The sequence below is a fragment of the Procambarus clarkii genome, chromosome 75 (genome assembly GCF_040958095.1).
Source record: "Procambarus clarkii isolate CNS0578487 chromosome 75, FALCON_Pclarkii_2.0, whole genome shotgun sequence".
NCBI lineage: Eukaryota > Metazoa > Arthropoda > Malacostraca > Decapoda > Cambaridae > Procambarus > Procambarus clarkii.
This window is the reverse complement of record NC_091224.1, coordinates 2,241,868-2,265,210: the sequence shown is the minus strand read 5'-3', so window position 1 is coordinate 2,265,210 and position 23,343 is coordinate 2,241,868.

The window sequence follows — 23,343 nt, the reverse complement described above, 5'->3', positions numbered from 1 at the left end:
GATATTCTTACCTCTTACCTTGATGATATTCTTACCTCTTACCTTGATGATATTCTTACCTCTTACCTTGATATTATTCTTACCTCTTACCTTGATATTATTCTTACCTCTTACCTTGATGATATTCTTACCTCTTACCTTGATGATATTCTTACCTCTTACCTTGATGATATTCTTACCTCTTACCTTGATGATATTCTTACCTCTTACCTTGATGATAGTCTTACCTCTTACCTTGATGATATTCTTACCTCTTACCTTGATGATATTCTTACCTCTTACCTTGATGATATTCTTACCTCTTACCTTGATGATATTCTTACCTCTTACCTTGATGATAGTCTTACCTCTTACCTTGATGATATTCTTACCTCTTACCTTGATGATATTCTTACCTCTTACCTTGATGATATTCTTATCTCTTACCTTGATGATATTCTTACCTCTTACCTTGATATTATTCTTACCTCTTACCTTGATATTATTCTTACCTCTTACCTTGATGATATTCTTACCTCTTACCTTGATGATATTCTTACCTCTTACCTTGATGATATTCTTACCTCTTACCTTGATATTCTTACCTCTTACCTTGATGATAGTCTTACCTCTTACCTTGATGATATTCTTACCTCTTACCTTGATGATATTCTTACCTCTTACCTTGATGATATTCTTACCTCTTACCTTGATGATATTCTTACCTCTTACCTTGATGATATTCTTACCTCTTACCTTGATGATATTCTTACCTCTTACCTTGATGATATTCTTACCTCTTACCTTAATATTACTGTAGACAACACTAATACCATTCCCTAAACATGAGTCACCACTCTCCTCTCACAACTCATCATTCACTCACTATTCACTTCTCAGTTATTCAGTTTTTAACTCATAACATCTTACAAGCATCGCAAGTGTTCTAAATATGTATAATGTTATAAATACTCCAACCCTTCCATAAGTGCATAATGCATGCAGGTACTTGAGGTAATCCCAGGATTAATATACTGGGAGTAATGAACATTACTCCCAGGATTAATATACTGGGAGTAATGAACATTACTCCCAGGATTAATATACTGGGAGTAATGAACATTACTCCCAGGATTAATATACTGGGAGTAATGAACATTACTCCCAGGATTAATATACTGGGAGTAATGAACATTACTCCCAGGATTAATATACTGGGAGTAATGAACATTACTCCCAGGATTAATATACTGGGAGTAATGAACATTACTCCCAGGATTAATATACTGGGAGTAATGAACATTACTCCCAGGATTAATATACTGGGAGTAATGAACATTACTCCCAGGATTAATATACTGGGAGTAATGAACATTACTCCCAGGATTAATATACTGGGAGTAATGAACATTACTCCCAGGATTAATATACTGGGAGTAATGAACATTACTCCAGCAGCTTATGAACACTTTCATATAATTGTGCTTTAATACACACTTGAGAAGCTCATTTGGGGGAATATTCTGTTTCTTCAGAATATTGGTGGTGACCGGAGGAGTATACGGCCCTCATACCTGAGCCCTCACTACCAGAGATGGTGAGGCGACCCTTGTGAGGCCTTGGCTGGTGGTGAGGCGACCCTTGTGAGGCCTTGGCTGGTGGTGAGGCGACCCTTGTGAGGCCTTGGCTGGTGGTGAGGCGACCCTTGTGAGGCCTTGGCTGGTTGTGAGGTGATGGTGAGGCGACCCTTGTGAGGCCTTGGCTGGTTGTGAGGCGACCCTTGTGAGGCCTTGGCTGGTTGTGAGGAGATGGTGAGGAGACCGTTGTGAGGCAGAGAGAGGGTTGTGAGGGAGACAATGAGGAGAAACAGTAAACTTTAACCCCTAGATATGGTGATCACTTGGTCAACGGTAAATCTGACTCTTATCAGGGCTCTGACATTACACAGTTAAACAATGGGGTAAATGTGAGACATTTAGGATACACATTACAGTTGCATGCACAAGGTAATCCCAGTAACGTGAGGTATCTGTGAGAAGATCATTAGGAGCCGTGACCAGGGTTCGAGCCTATGTTGTGGGCACTCCCCAGCACACGCCCTAGACCACTGCCCCACGACATGGTACTGGGAACACGGTACTTATGGGTTTGGTGGTGATGGGGGAAGAGCAGGGGGGGTAGTGATGGGGGAAGAGCAGGGGGATGGTGATGGGGGAAGGGTAGGGGGATGGTGATGGGGGAAGAGCAGGGGGATGGTGATGGGGGAAGAGCAGGGGGATGGTGATGGGGGAAGAGCAGGGGGATGGTGATGGGGGAAGAGCAGGGGGATGGTGATGGGGGAAGAGCAGGGGATGGTGATGGGGAAGAGCAGGGGGATGGTGATGGGGGAAGAGCAGGGGATGGTGATGGGGAAGAGCAGGGGGATGGTGATGGGGGAAGAGCAGGGGATGGTGATGGGGGAAGAGCAGGGGATGGTGATGGGGAAGAGCAGGGGGATGGTGATGGGGGAAGAGCAGGGGATGGTGATGGGGGAAGAGCAGGGGATGGTGATGGGGAAGAGCAGGGGATGGTGATGGGGGAAGAGCAGGGGATGGTGATGGGGAAGAGCAGGGGGATGGTGATGGGGGTAAGAGCAGGGGATGGTGATGGGGGAAGAGCAGGGGGGGCAGTGATGGAGGAAGAGCAGGGGGGATGGTGATTTGGGAAGAGCAGGGATGGTGATGGGGGAAGAGCAGGGGGATGGTGATGGGGAAGAGCAGGGATGGTGATGGGGGAAGAGCAGGGGGATGGTGATGGGGGAAGAGCAGGGGGATGGTGATGGGGGAAGAGCAGTGGATGGTGATGGGGGAAGAGCAGGGGGATGGTGATGGGGGAAGAGCAGGGGGATGGTGATGGGGGAAGAGCAGGGGGATGGTGATGGGGGAAGAGCAGTGGATGGTGATGGGGGAAGAGCAGGGGGATGGTGATGGGGGAAGAGCAGGGGGATGGTGATGGGGGAAGAGCAGGGGGATGGTGATGGGGGAAGAGCAGGGGGATGGTGATAGGGGAAGAGCAGGGGGATGGTGATAGGGGAAGAGCAGGGGGGATGGTGATAGGGGAAGAGCAGGGGATGGTGATGGGGGAAGAGCAGGGGGATGGTGATGGGGGAAGAGCAGGGGGATGGTGATGGGGGAAGAGCAGGGGGATGGTGATGGGGAAGAGCAGGGGATGGTGATGGGGGAAGAGCAGGGGATGGTGATGGGGGAAGAGCGGGGGATGGTGATGGGGAAAGAGCTGGGGGATGGTGATGGGGGAAGAGCAGGGGATGGTGATGGGGGAAGAGCACGGGGATGGTGATGGGGGAAGAGCAGGGGGATGGTGATGGGGGAAGAGCAGGGGATGGTGATGGGGGAAGAGCAGGGGGATGGTGATGGGGGAAGAGCAGGGGGATGGTGATGGGGAAAGAGCAGGGGGATGGTGATGGGGAAAGAGCAGGGGGATGGTGATGGGGGAAGAGCAGGGGATGGTGATGGGGAAGAGCAGGGGGGATGGTGATGGGGGAAGAGCAAGGGGATGGTGATGGGGGAAGAGCAGGGGATGGTGATGGGGGAAGAGCAGGGGATGGTGATGGGGGAAGAGCAGGGGATGGTGATGGGGGAAGAGCAGGGGGGATGGTGATGGGGGAAGAGCAGTGGGGGATGGTGATGGGGGAAGAGCAGGGGATGGTGATGGGGGAAGAGCAGGGGATGGTGATGGGGGAAGAGCAGGGGATGGTGATGGGGGAAGAGCAGGGGGATGGTGATGGGGGAAGAGCAGGAGGGATGGTGATGGGGAAGAGCAGGGGGGGATGGTGATGGTGGAAGAGCAGGGGATGGTGATGGGGGAAGAGCAGGGGATGGTGATGGGGGAAGAGCAGGGGATGGTGATGGGGGAAGAGCAGGGGGGGATGGTGATGGGGTAAGAGCAAGGGGATGGTGATGGGGGAAGAGCAGGGGGATGGTGATGGGGGAAGAGCAGGGGATGGTGATGGGGGAAGAGCAGGGGATGGTGATGAGGGAAGAGCAGGGGATGGTGATGGGGGAAGAGCAGGGGGATGGTGATCGGGGAAGAGCAGGGGATGGTGATGGGGGAAGAGCAGGGGGATGGTGATGGGGGAAGAGCAGGGGATGGTGATGGGGGAAGAGCAGGGGATGGTGATGGGGGAAGAGCAGGGGATGGTGATGGGGGAAGAGCAGGGGATGGTGATGGGGGAAGAGCAGGGGATGGTGATGGGGGAAGAGCAGGGGGGATGGTGATGGGGAAGAGCAGGGGGGGATGGTGATGGTGGAAGAGCAGGGGATGGTGATGGGGGAAGAGCAGGGGATGGTGATGGGGGAAGAGCAGGGGATGGTGATGGGGGAAGAGCAGGGGGGGATGGTGATGGGGTAAGAGCAAGGGGATGGTGATGGGGGAAGAGCAGGGGATGGTGATGGGGGAAGAGCAGGGGGGGATGGTGATGGGGTAAGAGCAAGGGGGATGGTGATGGGGAAAAGGAAAATAATCCAAAGGAACTGGATAATATCTTGTAACAAACACGACTGAAAAAATACGTTGTTAATCCTCTGGTCTACACGAGGCTGGCTGGTAAGTCAGCAACTATCATAAGGTGTCACCAAGCCAGGAGCCTGTGGTGGGTCGCACTGTCTGTGTCGCAAGGTCTTCAATAAGGCCAAGAGCCTGGGGTGGGTCGCAATGTCTGTGTCGCAAGGTCTTCAATAAGGCCAAGAGCCTGGGGTGGGTCGCAATGTCTGTGTCGCAAGGTCTTCAATAAGGCCAAGAGCCTGGGGGTGGGTCGCAATGTCTGTGTCGCAAGGTCTTCAATAAGGCCAAGAGCCTGGGGTGGGTCGCAATGTCTGTGTCGCAAGGTCTTCAATAAGGCCAAGAGCCTGGGGTGGGTCGCAATGTCTGTGTCGCAAGGTCTTCAATAAGGCCAAGAGCCTGGGGTGGGTCGCAATGTCTGTGTCGCAAGGTCTTCAATAAGGCCAGGAGCCTGGGGTGGGTCGCAATGTCTGTGTCGCAAGACCTTCAATAAGGAACTAAATATCACTCAAGATTCCAATACAATAATTGAAGGACATAAGGCGAGTGATATGAACGGTATCGGATTCACTAAGAATTCTTTCTTGGGATAAATATCCCCGCGGGACGTCAAGACAGCAATACAATTGGAAATACAGAATATTGAGACATTTTACAAAGAGGTGCGCGACTCTAACTGGAATAAAGCAGTTTGTGAATAAGTAGCAGGATAGTGTAACGTTAGGTGCCCATGAGTTAAGCCCGTGTGGCTAGTACGAGACCTAGCCAGAGCAATTTCCCACCATCTATTACAAGGGTAGGAGGAAGGCCAAAGGGATAGGTCACCTTTAAGAGTTTGATACCTGTCATGCCAGGCCAATAACCCTGCCGATGATCCCCGAGTGATTGAGTGGAAATCTAAATGAGGAATCCCTACCGAGAAATAGCACAAGCATAAACAGCATCTTTAGCGGCGACATCTACACATTTATTTATAGAAACATTAATACGATTTGAAACCCAGGAAATTCGAATGTCTTAAATATCTGCTAGATATAAGAGTCCGCCAGTATTGGGTTTCAACCACCACGGGATGTAAAGGGTTGAGATACTTCAGAGCCATGAGCACACTGGGAGAGTCATGGACGAAAAGTTTATGTCGGAAAACTAGCTTCAAAGAGCATACAAAATTATATACTGTTTCCCCGTGAGGTTGGTAGTCTCCGGGGGTAAGAGGTACATATAGGTCTCCGGGGGCAGGAGGTACATATAGGTCTCCGGGGGCAGGAGGTACATATAGGTCTCCGGGGGCAGGAGGTACATATAGGTCTCCGGGGGCAGGAGGTACATATAGGTCTCCGGGGGCAGGAGGTACATATAGGTCTCCGGGGGCAGGAGGTACATATAGGTCCCAGGGGGCAGGAGGTACATATAGGTCTCATCAAGAACAAGAATGCAGTAGTCAACACCGTCGGCAGACATGGACCCCATCGGTGAACAGTGCAGTGGAGTGTGAGAGAAAATCTGTGCAGGGAAGAGGAGGTGATAGCGGTAGGAGCGGTATAAGCCTTCATCATGTGGGTCAGGTTCCCTGCCAGGGGGCAAGGTTGGTACAACACGTGTAGAGTAATTACATATGTGAACTGAGAAGGGGATCTTGGAAATGAGACATCCTTACAGAATATGGAAGGTGGTGAGAAGGAACAGGGCCTCCACAGTGGCGCAGGAGTAAACAACAGCGGTATAAGCAGGAGCGAGTGAGTGAGGACGTTCCTGAGAGAGCACGAGAGATCAAAAGCAATATCGATCACAACGATCCTGAAGAGTGGAGACACTACAAGTTTCAACACACATGCTCTATGTTGGGGACGACCGCATGACACCAGAGCGGCCACGTGTTATGAACTCCCAATATAAATATATGTTAAGTGGGAGTGAACCTACAACATCACAGGAAAACATAGCCTGGCCAAATATCAGTAAGTGTCTAGGAGAGTTAAAGGCTAGCAAAAAAAATCCAATTTACTGGGCATTAATATAAGTTAACATAACATAACAAAAAATACTCATTCTCTATTTAATCCCACTCAGAGCTGACACCAGGCTCTATCATGGCGCAGTGGGACACTAGCGCCTGTTATGCTGCTAATAATTATAAAGGTTGGTGGTGTCACAATCATTAACAAATGAGGTATGAGGAATCAATAACATATACAGCACAATGGCGTCACTTAAGATCCTCAGGTACACACCTCACTAAGACAAAAGCAGCTGCCACCTGGTATACATGATGCACAACGGTAGAAATGATCCATGGTATACATTACTGCAACATGACAAATATCTTAGCAGTTAAATGACACAAATAAGGTCACAAAACCCGGACCGTAGCGCCAACACACGCGCTCGACTGAGACGATCAAAGAGTGAGACCGCCCAGAGCCAAGCTGGCCGGGAGCGTCACTAACTCTCAGTCAGCTGACTCCTCTCTCTCAAATATCTCAAACTCATATACAGACATATATCTCGATCAAGAACTTATAATTCAATATATAACTACACAAAGATTATAATACACAAACTTACATAATAATACATATCAATAATTCAGTACATTAAAGATTATATCATGATATATAAATATGTGAACAAAAAATTCATATGAGCACGACATGGTAACACTGGCGCGAGTCGGTACTCAGGGGGGGGGGGGGCTAAGGGAGGATTTCAAAACGCCCGCCAGCCGTTATACATAAGTATACATGGATACAATATAAAGTATATATACATACAACATGAGTATCAAAACCTTGTCTACGTGGAATACATCTCACAGTGCCATAATCTAATTTAATGTCATGACAAGACGACAATGCAATGAACAATCATGAGATGGATATTACACAGTATATGTGAATAATACATCAGAGACCTAAATGCATACATTCTCCATCATAGTTCACATAATATTTCCTATACAGCATTATGTAGCATTCCACACTATAAGTATATAAGGATGTTTCTTTAAGCTACATGACATTAGGCTACTGCTATTCACTAGACTTCTAATATATATCCACAAATACATGGCAAGGACTTATTGTACATAAATATAATATAAGTAGATATATGTGTCATACATCAGCCAAGATATCACTATGCAGTTTGAGCACAGATGTTTGTTTGTTTGATATGTGCAGTTTGAGATGTGCCATACTGTGGCACATCATACACCAGCCACAGTATGATCATATTGGTGTATGTGTGGTCATAACACCACGTAACCCAGAATCATACACAGCATCATGACACCAGAGCTGCCAGGTAACACAGCATCATGACACCAGAGCTGCCAGGTAACACAGCATCATGACACCAGAGCTGCCAGGTAACACAGCATCATGACACCAGAGCTGCCAGGTAACCCAGTATCATACACAGCATCATGACACCAGAGCTGCCAGGTAACACAGTATCATACACAGCACCATGACACCAGAGCTGCCAGGTAACACAGTAACATACACAGCATCATGACACCAGAGCTGCCAGGTAACACAGTATCATACACAGCATCATGACACCAGAGCTGCCAGGTAACACAGTAACATACACAGCATCATGACACCAGAGCTGCCAGGTAACACAGTACCATACACAGCACCATGACACCAGAGCTGCCAGGTAACACAGCACCATGACACCAGAGCTGCCAGGTAACCCAGTATCATACACAGCATCATGACACCAGAGCTGTCAGGTAACCCAGTATCATACACAGCATCATGACACCAGAGCTGCCAGGTAACACAGTATCATACACAGCATCATGACACCAGAGCTGCCAGGTAACACAGCATCATGACACCAGAGCTGCCAGGTAACACAGTATCATACACAGCACCATGACACCAGAGCTGCCAGGTAACACAGAATCATACACAGCATCATGACACCAGAGCTGCCAGGTAACACAGTATCATACACAGTATCATGACACCAGAGCTGCCAGGTAACACAGTATCATACACAGCATCATGACACCAGAGCTGCCAGGTAACACAGCATCATGACACCAGAGCTGCCAGGTAACACAGTATCATACACAGCACCATGACACCAGAGCTGCCAGGTAACACAGCATCATACACAGCATCATGACACCAGAGCTGCCAGGTAACACAGCATCATACACAGTATCATGACACCAGAGCTGCCAGGTAACACAGCATCATGACACCAGAGCTGCCAGGTAACACAGTATCATGACACCAGAGCTGCCAGGTAACACAGTACCATGACACCAGAGCTGCCAGGTAACACAGTATCATACACAGCACCATGACACCAGAGCTGCCAGGTAACACAGTATCATACACAGCACCATGACACCAGAGCTGCCAGGTAACACAGTATCATACACAGCACCATGACACCAGAGCTGCCAGGTAACACAGTATCATGACACCAGAGCTGCCAGGTAACACAGTACCATGACACCAGAGCTGCCAGGTAACACAGTATCATACACAGCACCATGACACCAGAGCTGCCAGGTAACACAGTATCATACACAGCACCATGACACCAGAGCTGCCAGGTAACCCAGTATCATACACAGCACCATGACACCAGAGCTGCCAGGTAACACAGTATCATACACAGCACCATGACACCAGAGCTGCCAGGTAACACAGTATCATACACAGCACCATGACACCAGAGCTGCCAGGTAACACAGCATCATGACACCAGAGCTGCCAGGTAACACAGTATCATGACACCAGAGTTGCCAGGTAACACAGCATCATGACACCAGAGCTGCCAGGTAACACAGCATCATACACAGCATCATGACACCAGAGCTGCCAGGTAACACAGTATCATACACAGCACCATGACACCAGAGCTGCCAGGTAACACAGTATCATACACAGCACCATGACACCAGAGCTGCCAGGTAACACAGTATCATGACACCAGAGCTGCCAGGTAACACAGTATCATGACACCAGAGCTGCCAGGTAACACAGCATCATACACAGCACCATGACACCAGAGCTGCCAGGTAACACAGCACCATGACACCAGAGCTGCCAGGTAACCCAGTATCATACACAGCATCATGACACCAGAGCTGCCAGGTAACACAGCACCATGACACCAGAGCTGCCAGGTAACCCAGTATCATACACAGCATCATGACACCAGAGCTGCCAGGTAACACAGTATCATACACAGCATCATGACACCAGAGCTGCCAGGTAACACAGCATCATGACACCAGAGCTGCCAGGTAACACAGCATCATGACACCAGAGCTGCCAGGTAACACAGCATCATGACACCAGAGCTGCCAGGTAACACAGCATCATGACACCAGAGCTGCCAGGTAACACAGCATCATGACACCAGAGCTGCCAGGTAACACAGCATCATGACACCAGAGCTGCCAGGTAACACAGCATCATGACACCAGAGCTGCCAGGTAACACAGTATCATGACACCAGAGCTGCCAGGTAACACAGCATCATGACACCAGAGCTGCCAGGTAACTCAGCATCATGACACCAGAGCTGCCAGGTAACACAGCATCATGACACCAGAGCTGCCAGGTAACACAGTACCATGACACCAGAGCTGCCAGGTAACACAGTATCATACACAGTATCATGACACCAGAGCTGCCAGGTAACACAGTATCATACACAGTACCATGACACCAGAGCTGCCAGGTAACACAGCATCATGACACCAGAGCTGCCAGGTAACACAGTATCATACACAGTATCATGACACCAGAGCTGCCAGGTATCACAGTATCATACACAGTACCATGACACCAGAGCTGCCAGGTAACACAGCACCATGACACCAGAGCTGCCAGGTAACACAGTATCATACACAGTATCATGACACCAGAGCTGCCAGGTAACACAGTATCATACACAGTTCCATGACACCAGAGCTGCCAGGTAACACAGCATCATGACACCAGAGCTGCCAGGTAACACAGTATCATACACAGCATCATGACACCAGAGCTGCCAGGTAACACAGTATCATACACAGTATCATGACACCAGAGCTGCCAGGTAACACAGTATCATACACAGCGAGGGGGAGAGGGGACGACAAGGGGAGAGGGGGAGAGGGGACGACAAGGGGCGTGGGGGAGAGGGGACGACAAGGGGCGAGGGGGAGAGGGGACGACAAGGGGCGAGGGGGAGAGGGGACGACAAGGGGCGAGGGGAAGAGGGGACGACAAGGGGCGTGGGGGAGAGGGGACGACAAGGGGCGAGGGGGAGAGGGGACGACAAGGGGCGAGGGGGAGAGGGGACGACAAGGGGCGAGGGGGAGAGGGGACGACAAGGGGCGAGGGGGAGAGGGGACGACAAGGGGCGAGGGGGAGAGGGGACGACAAGGGGCGTGGGGGAGAGGGGACGACAAGGAGCGAAGGGGAGAGGGGACGACAAGCGGCGAGGGGGAGAGGGGACAACAAGGGACGTGGGGGAGAGGGAGCGATAAGGGACGTGGGAGAGAGGGGACGACAAGGGGCGAGGGGGAGAGGGGACGACAAGGAGTGTGGAGGAGAGGGGACGACAAGGGACGTGGGGGAGAGGGAGCGACACGGGGCGAGGGGGAGAGGGGACGACAAGGGGCGTGGGGGAGAGGGGACGACAAGGGGCGAGGGGGACGACAACGGGCGAGGGGGAGAGGGGACGACAAGGGGCGTGGGGGAGAGGGGACGACAAGGGGCGAGGGGGAGAGGGGACGACAAGGGTCGAGGGGGAGAGGGGACGACAAGGGTCGAGGGGGAGAGGGGACGACAAGGGGCGAGGGGGAGAGGGACGACTACGGGCGAGGGGGAGAGGGGACGACAAGGGGCGAGGGGGAGAGGGGGCGACATGCTTCACAGTAAAAGTCAGAGCAGAAGTCTTGGTTGTAGCGTACATGAGAGCATCATTAGTGGCCCAGGTCGACACACTACCATTCCCAAGTTGGAGCTGGTGGTGTGGGGGAGACAGTGGTCACCACCACAGCTGGTGGTGTGGGGGAGACAGTGGTCACCACCACAGCTGGTGGTGTGGGGGAGACAGTGGTCACCACCACAGCTGGTGGTGTGGGGGAGACAGTGGTCACCACCACAGCTGGTGGTGTGGGGAAGACAGTGGTTACCACCACAGCTGGTGGTGTGGGGGAGACAGTGGTCACCACCACAGCTGGTGGTGTGGGGGAGACAGTGGTCACCACCACAGCTGGTGGTGTGGGGGAGACAGTGGTCACCACCACAGCTGGTGGTGTGGGGGAGACAGTGGTCACCACCACAGCTGGTGGTGTGGGGAGACAGTGGTCACCACCACAGCTGGTGGTGTGGGGGAGACAGTGGTCACCACCACAGCTGGTGGTGTTGGGGAGACAGGGGAGTGGTCACCGCCACAGCTGGTGTTGTGGGGGAGACAGGGGAGTGGTCACCACCACAGCTGGTGGTGTTGGGGAGACAGGGGAGTGGTCACCGCCACAGCTGGTGTTGTGGGGAAGACAGGGGAGTGGTCACCACCTCAGCTGGTGTTGTGGGGGAGACAGTGGTCACCACCACAGCTGGTGTTGTGGGGGAGACAGGGGAGTGGTCACCACCACAGCTGGTGTTGTGGGGGAGACAGTGGTCACCACCACAGCTGGTGGTGTGGGGGAGACAGTGGTCACCACCACAGCTGGTGTTGTGGGGGAGACAGTGGTCACCACCACAGCTGGTGTTGTGGGGGAGACAGTGGTCACCACCACAGCTGGTGTTGTGGGGGAGACAGTGGTCACCACCACAGCTGGTGTTGTGGGGGAGACAGTGGTCACCGCCACAGCTGGGAGTGAGATGTCAACATAAGGCTGAGACAAGGCCAGGGAGAAGGGAGGATGGAAGGCAGTTTAGTGCAAACAGAAAAAATAATAATGCTCGCAACACTACTTGTGGAACTTCTTCAAAAGAGAGGAAGAATGCAGTACCAAGCCTCACTTTAACGAGGAAACGTTGAGGGAAGAGTGGCAGATGTCCACCAAGACCGAGAGAGTTTAGTTCGGCTAAAATACTCTACCTCCTGATAGTGTCATAAGCCTTTTCCAGGTCATAAAAAAGGGCAACAATGGCGTTATTTGCAGCAAAGGCTGTACGAAAGGCTGTAGTCCACTCAAATATTACTCATGTTGCGAAATTTAGGAAAGCCAGAGAGGATGTGGAGGTAACGATGGCGGTCCCAGAGTCACAGGACACATACGTTAACCATACATTCAAAAAGTTTGCAGACACTACTCTAAACGGCAATGGTGCAAAAATTCTTAGAAAAAGTCAGAAAATACATCCAGATACACTTAGGGAGATGTGAATCATGGTGAAGTAGGACAATAGGATGTCTGAAAATAGTTTACCGCCAATCTTTTGGACTCTCTTCAGGACCTGTGGGAGAGGGGCGGCCACAGTAATGGTGGACACACAGCCTTTACGACTCTCACTTCGTGGTGTACGGACAGACCCGCGGCTCACCAGCAGTACTTTTCCGAAACAGAAACATAAAATTCCAGTGTGTCTCGGCGCCGGTGTCTTTTCCCAGGCCAAATGGTAACAGTGGACAGCCAGAACACAGTCGGAATTCCAGCAGGGATTTCCACCTCGTCTGGTGTCTGAATAGCCGTTCTGATTAGTATTGAAATTAAATCATTGCTTAATTAAAGCATGTGAAGCTGATAATTATATTTTACTCAAAATTATCGAAATGAATGGCGTGTTTAACCGGAGGCCAACTAGATTGTATTCTAAATTTATCGGTGAAATTTGTATGGTAATGGATGAGAGTATGCATAAGATTATATTATATATATATATATATATATATATATATGTCGTACCTAGTAGCCAGAACGCACTTCTCTGCCTACTATGCAAGGCCCGATTTGCCTAATAAGAAAAGTTTTCATGAATTAATTATTTTTCGACTACCTAACCTACCTAACCTAACCTAACCTAACTTTTTCGGCTACCTAACTTAACCTAACCTATAAAGATAGGTTAGGTTAGGTTAGGTAGGGTTGGTTAGGTTCGGTCATATATCTACGTTAATTTTAACTCCAAAAATTTTTTTTTACCTCATACGTAATAAAATGGGTAGCTTTATCATTTCATAAGAAAAAAAATTGAGAAAATGTATTAATTCAGGAAAACTTGGCTTATTAGGCAAATCGGGTCTTGCAAAGTAGGCTGAGAAGTGCGTTCTGGCTACTAGGTACGACATATATATATATATATATATATATATATATATATATATTATATATATATATATATATATATATATATATATATATATATATATATATATATATATATATATGTGTGTGTGTGTGTGTGTATCGATAGATACAGCGATAGCAGACGGCTTGACGTTTGCGAGGCACTGTATATATATATATATAAATATATATATACAGAGAGAGAGAGAGAGAGAGAGAGAGAGAGAGAGAGAGAGAGAGAGAGAGAGAGAGAGAGAGAGAGAGAGAGAGAGAGTGAGAGTTACATACAAGATGAGTTACAAGCAGAATGTTGGGTTTCTAGAACATAACATTTCTAGAACATGCTTTATGACTTGACAGATTTTGGAAACTGGATATGTAATCCTAGATGGAGTGATTAGTGGTGCCTGGGGTCTCTGTTTCTCTCCTTCCTTATCTCGCATTCTCTCTCCCTTCCTCCTTAACTCTACTTCTCTCTCTCTTCCTCCCTGCCATTCTTCCTCCCTACCATTCTTCCTTCCTGCCATTCTTTCTCTCTTCCATTCTTCCTCTCCCTCCAATTCTTCGTCTCCCTTCCATTTTCTCTCCCTTCCCTTCCCTCCCGCCCATTCTCTTCTTCTCTTCCGTTCTTCCTCCCCCTTTTTCTTCTTTCCCTAGCTTCTGTCCTTTTTCATTCAATCCACCTCATTCTTTTTTTACCATTCTCTCTCACTTCTTCCCATTCATTCTCTATTCCTTCCTACCTAACATTCTTTCTTTTTTCACACTCTCCTTCTCTGCCAATTCTCCCTCCCTCCCGTTCTCTCTCTCAGAACATGCAATACTTGCTCCCAACAAGCACACAATGCAATCAAAAAAATGTTTTTACTATTGTGACTATAATGGAACATTGTACCATTGTACCAAACGTTGCGGTTATGTTTGTCTGGAAAAAATCTGAAAAACTCATAAAATTTCTCTGTTTAAATTGTCAGCCAATTGCCCTGTATAGCCCGGTACTGCCCCTTCCCTCTCACCCTCGTCGTTGACATCTTCGTCACGACGAAAATTGATCACCAGCAAGTATGAAGTATAATGCGACATCACCGGGAGGGGGAATATATAGCCCTGGACCGGCTACCATCGTCAGTCACTCCGGGTGCACTACGGGTGTCTTCCCTGTAAGCTGTCCATGATCCAGCTCCCAGCTGTTTCGTGACCAGTTGGCGGTGTGTGATATAACTCTTCGTAAGGCCTTATCTTGTTTATATTGTTTAACGTAACTTTAAATTTGATGTGTTCTTTTATTATTTCTATTGTATAACAGCCAAGATTATTGTATGTTAAGTTTGAAGTCGTGTTGTTTCTTTTTGACACATAACTTCAACACAACAAAATACACATTTGTTGTGTTCCTTTTTTGAAAGTAAATTTGTTATATTTTTGCTTGAGTTTACTTTAATGCTTAACCATATTTTCACACTGCTAAGGTCAAATGTGTTTTGTTTAATGTTGGTTAAACTTAGTACCTGCTGGGTGACCACATTACCTTCCCCCGTAACACTATAACCAGAGTACCCGGCTGTGTCTGGGTCACTACCCGCCATCCTCTCTTGCTTCCCCACACTCCCTATCTCTCTCACCTCTTCATCTATCCTCTCTCTACTTTCTATCCTATCTCTTCTCTTCCTTTCCCTCCCTTTTCCTCTCAATTTTCATCCCTCCCATTCTCTTTCCTATTTTCATTCTCTCTCCCTGCTTCCCTACATTACTCTCTCTCTCTCCCATTCTCTCTCATTACCGTCCCACCACTTGGGGTGGACGGTAGAGCGACGGTCTCCAGTTGCCTTTGATGAGGTCAGCGTAAGGTCACACTGGTGAACAATTTGATGTTCTGCAGTGAGCAAGATGTTCTAGGGAACATCTTGTTACTTGCTGAACAAGATCTTCCATAGAACAAGCCTCTCACACTCTCCCGAGACTCGAGTCCATCCTGCTGTTTAACACGTACGTACAGTAACGGTGTGAACCATCGTTCATATTTTGACGTAGTGACCAATTAGTAAGTGGAACTTGGTGCTACTGAATTTGGACAAACCTGGAAGACTTTTTTTGTTATTTATGCTGCTAATAAAACCTAACCAAATCTACCCATCCAAGGCCTAAGCACGCGACCTGAGGCCAAATATAACACATATATGTGCTATATTAGGCCTAGGAATATTTAGGTCTGGTTTTTAACTCTGGGAGTTTGAAGATCTGTTGATGAAGATTTGACTAAATGTAAATTGTGTTAGCATAACTACTCGCACACTTTGCGTCATCATATAATGGGATGAGAAAAAATCGCGGAATTAAGAGATAAAAACATCAATATTGTCTAAGAAATGTATAAGTACTTTATTCATAATGATCCACTGCCAGGAATCTTAGCGAAGTATTCACAATTAGCTTACTGTAGGTGCAGCCTGCACATGACTGTAAAGCTGCCGCCCAGTTGGATGGGGGAGGAGCACATGCATGTAAAACTGCCGCCCAGTTGGGTCGGTGAGGAGCACATGACTGTAAAGCTGCCGCCCAGTTAGGTGGGGGTGGAGCACATGACTGTAAAGCTGCCGCCCAGTTGGATGGGTGTGGAGCACATGACTGTAAAGCTGCCGCCCAGTTGGGTGGGTGTGGAGCACATGACTGTAAAGCTGCCGCCCAGTTAGGTGGGGGTGGAGCACATGACTGTAAAGCTGCCGCCCAGTTGGGTGGGTGTGGAGCACATGACTGTAAAGCTGCCGCCCAGTTGAGTGGGTGCGGAGCACATGACTGTAAAGCTGCCACCCAGTTTGGTGTGGGTGGAGCACATGACTTTAAAGCTGCCGCCCAGTTGGGTGGGTGTGGAGCACATGACTGTAAAGCTGCCGCCCAGTTGGGTGGGTGTGGAGCACATGACTGTAAAGCTGCCGCCCAGTTGAGTGGGTGCGGAGCACATGACTGTAAAGCTGCCGCCCAGTTGGGTGGGTGTGGAGCACATGACTGTAAAGCTGCCGCCCAGTTGGGTGGGTGTGGAGCACATGACTGTAAAGCTGCCGCCCAGTTAGGTGGGGGTGGAGCACATGACTGTAAAGCTGCCGCCCAGTTGAGTGGGTGCGGAGCACATGACTGTAAAGCTGCCGCCCAGTTAAGTGGGGGTGGAGCACATGACTGTAAAGCTGCCGCCCAGTTGGGTGGGTGTGGAGCACATGACTGTAAAGCTGCCACCCAGTTAAGTGGGGGTGGAGCACATGACTGTAAAGATGCCGCCCAGTTGAGTGGGTGTGCAGCACATGACTGTAAAGTTGCCGCCCAGTTGAGTGGGTGTGGAGCAAGACTAGTAACTGTGTAACTCACCATTGATAAAGTGCCTTGTATAGTGACTGTTGTGAGCCTCTTGTGGAATCACTTGTGATTACAATTGTATTATTGATATGTATATGTATTTGTGAACATGGGTGTATATATATATATATATATATATATATATATATATATATATATATATATATATATATATATATATATATATATATATATATATATATATATGAACATGTGTATGTAACATTAACAAAGCTGTATCTAGCATCAAAAGATTGTCACTCTCTTAGCTAAACAAACTATGGGGTTCAGTTCCTGAACCATTATGTGCCTCTGTAACCCATTCCACGGAATTGGTATTGGGGGGCCACCACCGCCCACGGGATGGGTATAGGGTGCATAGTAAAGAAATGATAATCTCAGTATACCTTACACACGACAGTATATCATACACCAGAGTATGGCTACACTGACACACTAGCAGTATACCATACACCAGAGTATGGCTACACTGACACTAGCAGTATACCATACACCAGAGTATGACTACACTGACACACTAGCAGTATACCATACACCAGAGTATGGCTACACTGACACACTAGCAGTATACCATACACCAGAGTATGGCTACACTGACACTACCAGTATACCATACACCAGAGTATGGCTACACTGACACACTAGCAGTATACCATACACCAGAGTATGGCTACACTGACACACTAGCAGTATACCATACACCAGAGTATGGCTACACTGACACTACCAGTATACCATACACCAGAGTATGGCTACACTGACACACTAGCAGTATACCATACACCAGAGTATGGCTACACTGACACACTAGCAGTATACCATACACCAGAGTATGGCTACACTGACACACTAGCAGTATACCATACACCAGAGTATGACTACACTGACACACTAGCAGTATACCATACACCAGAGTATGGCTACACTGACACACTAGCAGTATACCATACACCAGAGTATGGCTACACTGACACACTAGCAGTATACCATACACCAGAGTATGACTACACTGACACACTAGCAGTATACCATACACCAGAGTATGGCTACACTGACACACTAGCAGTATACCATACACCAGAGTATGGCTACACTGACACACTACCAGTATACCATACACCAGAGTATGGCTACACTGACACACTAGCAGTATACCATACACCAGAGTATGGCTACACTGACACACTAGCAGTATACCATACACCAGAGTATGGCTACACTGACACACTAGCAGTATACCATACACCAGAGTATGGCTACACTGACACACCAGCAGTATACCATACACCAGAGTATGGCTACACTGACACACTAGCAGTATACCATACACCAGAGTATGGCTACACTGACACACTAGCAGTATACCATACACCAGAGTATGGCTACACTGACACACTACCAGTATACCATACACCAGAGTATGGCTACACTGACACACTACCAGTATACCATACACCAGAGTATGGCTACACTGACACACTAGCAGTATACCATACACCAGAGTATGGCTACACTGACACACTACCAGTATACCATACACCAGAGTATGGCTACACTGACACACTAGCAGTATACCATGCACCAGAGTATGGCCACACTGACACACTAGCAGTATACCATACACCAGAGTATGGCCACACTGACACACTAGCAGTATACCATACACCAGAGTATGGCTACACTGACACACTAGCAGTATACCATGCACCAGAGTATGGCCACACTGACACACTAGCAGTATACTATGCACCAGAGTATGGCCACACTGACACACTAGCAGTATACCATACACCAGAGTATGGCTACACTGACACACTAGCAGTATACCATACACCAGAGTATGGCTACACTGACACACTAGCAGTATACCATACACCAGAGTATGGCTACACTGACACACCAGCAGTATACCATACACCAGAGTATGGCTACACTGACACACTAGCAGTATACCATACACCTGAGTATGGCCACACTGACACACTAGCAGTATACCATACACCAGAGTATGGCTACACTGACACACTAGCAGTATACCATGCACCAGAGTATGGCCACACTGACACACCAGCAGTATACCATACACCAGAGTATGGCTACACTGACACACTAGCAGTATACCATACACCAGAGTATGGCTACACTGACACACCAGCAGTATACCATACACCAGAGTATGGCTACACTGACACACTAGCAGTATACCATGCACCAGAGTATGGCTACACTGACACACCAGCAGTATACCATACACCAGAGTATGGCTACACTGACACACTAGCAGTATACCATACACCAGAGTATGGCTACACTGACACACTAGCAGTATACCATACACCAGAGTATGGCTACACTGACACACTAGCAGTATACCATACACCAGAGTATGGCTACACTGACACACCAGCAGTATACCATACACCAGAGTATGGCTACACTGACACACTAGCAGTATACCATACACCAGAGTATGGCTACACTGACACACCAGCAGTATTCACTAGAGAGTGTTATCTCACTAACAATAATTACAAGAACATATCCACAGGAGCCGTGATGAGGGATCGAACCTATGCGCTGAGGGTTCCCAGACGCCCTCCAGTTGACTGCACCACCACATGGTAAACTAGTCGACTTGCGCGCGCCTGGAAACACCCAGCGCGTAGGTTCGAACCCTTATCAAGGCTTCTGTGGATTTGTTCATTGATATCACGATAATATGATTTCTCTGTGGAATAATTAGACGGCCCAATCGGATAAGTAATCCTGATAAATATATTTACATATAAACTCATAAAGGCTTCAACAACATGTCAAGTATCACTTGAAGCAAGATTGTCCAATTCTTCGTGTTATCTTTGACCAAACTTTACCATATATCACCCATATAATACAAAACATTTCATATATCAATTGATATAAACCAAATATTGCTTTATATTGCAAATTATTTGGTATTTAATTTTGTATATTTCACGGGTGGAAAATCTAATTTTAATATGATTAAAAATCTCTCAAAATGTATAAATGAGGCTTTTAAAGTCAGCTCGTTAGACAAACCCTTTTATAATATATTCAAAATACATGGCCGCCAAGGTCACCGGGGATGGCTCTGGTGTGGCCTCGTTATCTGGCTAACGAGGCCACACAAGGCAATAGTGGACGATGCTTCAGACTTACAGTAACACGTCCTCCACCGACCCCAAAAGAGACAAGTTATCAGCAGTGTGTATACCAACACTTTGTCAACCGACTCAACAGGTAAATTAACAACAGACGAAGTGCTAACACGTAACTGTCTTGAGACTAACAACACAAACTATCAACAGACAGAATACTAACTCACAAACTATTAACAGACAGAAATGTAACACACAAACTAGCAACTGATAGGGCGGTAACACACAAACTAGCAACAGATAGGGTAGTAACACACAAACTAGCAACTGATAGGGCGGTAACACACAAACTAGCAACAGATAGGGCGGTAACACACAAACTAGCAACAGATAAGGCGGTAACACACAAACTAGCAACAGATAGGGTAGTAACACACAAACTAGCAACAGATAGTGTGGTAACACACAAACTGGCAACAGATAGGGTGGTAACACACAAATTAGCAACAGATAGTGTGGTAACACACAAATTAGCAACAGATAGGGTGGTAACACACAAACTAGCAACAGATAGTGTGGTAACACACAAACTAGCAACAGATAGTGTGGTAACACACAAACTAGCAACAGATAGTGTGGTAACACACAAACTGGCAACAGATAGGGTGGTAACACACAAATTAGCAACAGATAGGGTGGTAACACACAAACTAGCAACAGATAGAGTAGTAACACACAAACTAGCAACAGATAGTGTGGTAACACACAAACAAGCAACAGATAGTGTAGTAACACACAAACTAGCAACAGATAGGGTGGTAACACACAAACTAGCAACAGATAGAGTAGTAACACACAAACTAGCAACAGATAGGGTGGTAACACACAAACTAGCAACAGATAGAGTAGTAACACACAAACTAGCAACAGATAGTGTAGTAACACACAAACTAGCAACAGATAGTGTAGTAACACACAAACTAGCAACAGATAGTGTAGTAACACACAAACTAGCAACAGATAGAGTAGTAACACACAAACTAGCAACAGATAGTGTAGTAACACACAAACTAGCAACAGATAGAGTAGTAACACACAAACTAGCAACAGATAGAGTAGTAACACACAAACTAGCAACAGATAGAGTAGTAACACACAAACTAGCAACAGATAGAGTAGTAACACACAAACTAGCAACAGATAGTGTAGTAACACACAAACTAGCAACAGATAGTGTAGTAACACACAAACTAGCAACAGATAGAGTAGTAACACACAAACTAGCAACAGATAGTGTAGTAACACACAAACTAGCAACAGATAGAGTAGTAACACACAAACTAGCAACAGATAGGGTGGTAACACACAAACTAGCAACAGATAGTGAGGAAAACGCACGCAACATAAAGGAAAATAACATAGACTAGCAACAGACGAGATGCTGAGCAAACAGAATCGCAAGAGACATAACAGACAAGGAAACACAAATAGACTCCGAGCACCAGACAACAGACTCCTAGCAACAGACTCCCAACAACAGACAACAGACTCCCAACAACAGACAACAGACTCCTAGCAACATACAACATAATACTAACAACAGACGCCTAGCAACAGACAACAGACTCCTAGCAACAGACAACATACTCCATGCAACAGACAACAGACTCCTAACAACAGAAAACATACTCCTAGGAACAAACAACAGACGCCTAGCAACAGACTCCCTGCAACAGACTCCTAGCAACAGACAACATACTCCTAACAACAGACAACATACTCCTAGCAACAGACAACATACTCCTAGCAACAGACAACAGACTGCCAGCAACAGACAACAGACTCCTAGCAACAGACAACAGACTCCTAGCAACAGACAACAGACTCCTAGCAACAGACAACAGACTCCCAGCAACAGACAACGGACTGCCAGCAACAGACACCAGTCTCCTAGCAACAGATAACAGACTCCTAGCAACAGACAACAGACTCCTAACAACAGACAACAATCTCCTAGCAACAGACAACAGACTCCTAGCAACAGACAACAATCTTCTAACAACGGACAACAGACTCCTAGCAAGAGACAACAATCTCCTAACAAGAGACTCCTAACAACAGACTCCTAGCAACAGACAACAGACTCCTAGCAACAGACAACAGACTCTTAGCAACAGACAACAGACGCCTAGCAACAGACAACAGTGCCCCAGACACCACCATGTCTGCCTCTTCTAAAAAGAATGGAAAATCTTGTCTCTCTGAAGCTGAGATATTGGATGAAATTTTATCGGTAAATCATTGAACTATATTTCTTGTTCTTGAGAGCGTGAAGTATGGCGCGAGGAGCCATGAATGAGAGCGTGAAGTATGGCGCGAGGAGCCATGAATGAGAGCGTGAAGTATGGCGCGAGGAGCCATGAATGAGAGCGTGAAGTATGGCGCGAGGAGCCATGAATGAGAGCGTGAAGTATGGCGCGAGGAGCCATGAATGAGAGCGTGAAGTATGGCGCTAGGAGCCATGAATGAGAGCGTGAAGTATGGCGCGAGGAGCCATGAATGAGAGCGTGAAGTATGGCGCGAGGAGCCATGAATGAGAGCGTGAAGTATGGCGCGTGGAGCCATGAATGAGAGCGTGAAGTATGGCGCGAGGAGCCATGAATGGGAGCGTGAAGTATGGCGCTAGGAGCCATGAATGAGAGCGTGAAGTATGGCGCTAGGAGCCATGAATGAGAGCGTGAAGTATGGCGCTAGGAGCCATGAATGAGAGCGTGAAGTATGGCGCGAGGAGCCATGAATGAGAGCGTGAAGTATGGCGCGAGGAGCCATGAATGAGAGCGTGAAGTATGGCGCTAGGAGCCATGAATGAGAGCGTGAAGTATGGCGCGAGGAGCCATGAATGAGAGCGTGAAGTATGGCGCGAGGAGCCATGAATGAGAGCGTGAAGTATGGCGCGAGGAGCCATGAATGAGAGCGTGAAGTATGGCGCGAGGAGCCATGAATGAGAGCGTGAAGTATGGCGCGAGGAGCCATGAATGAGAGCGTGAAGTATGGCGCGAGGAG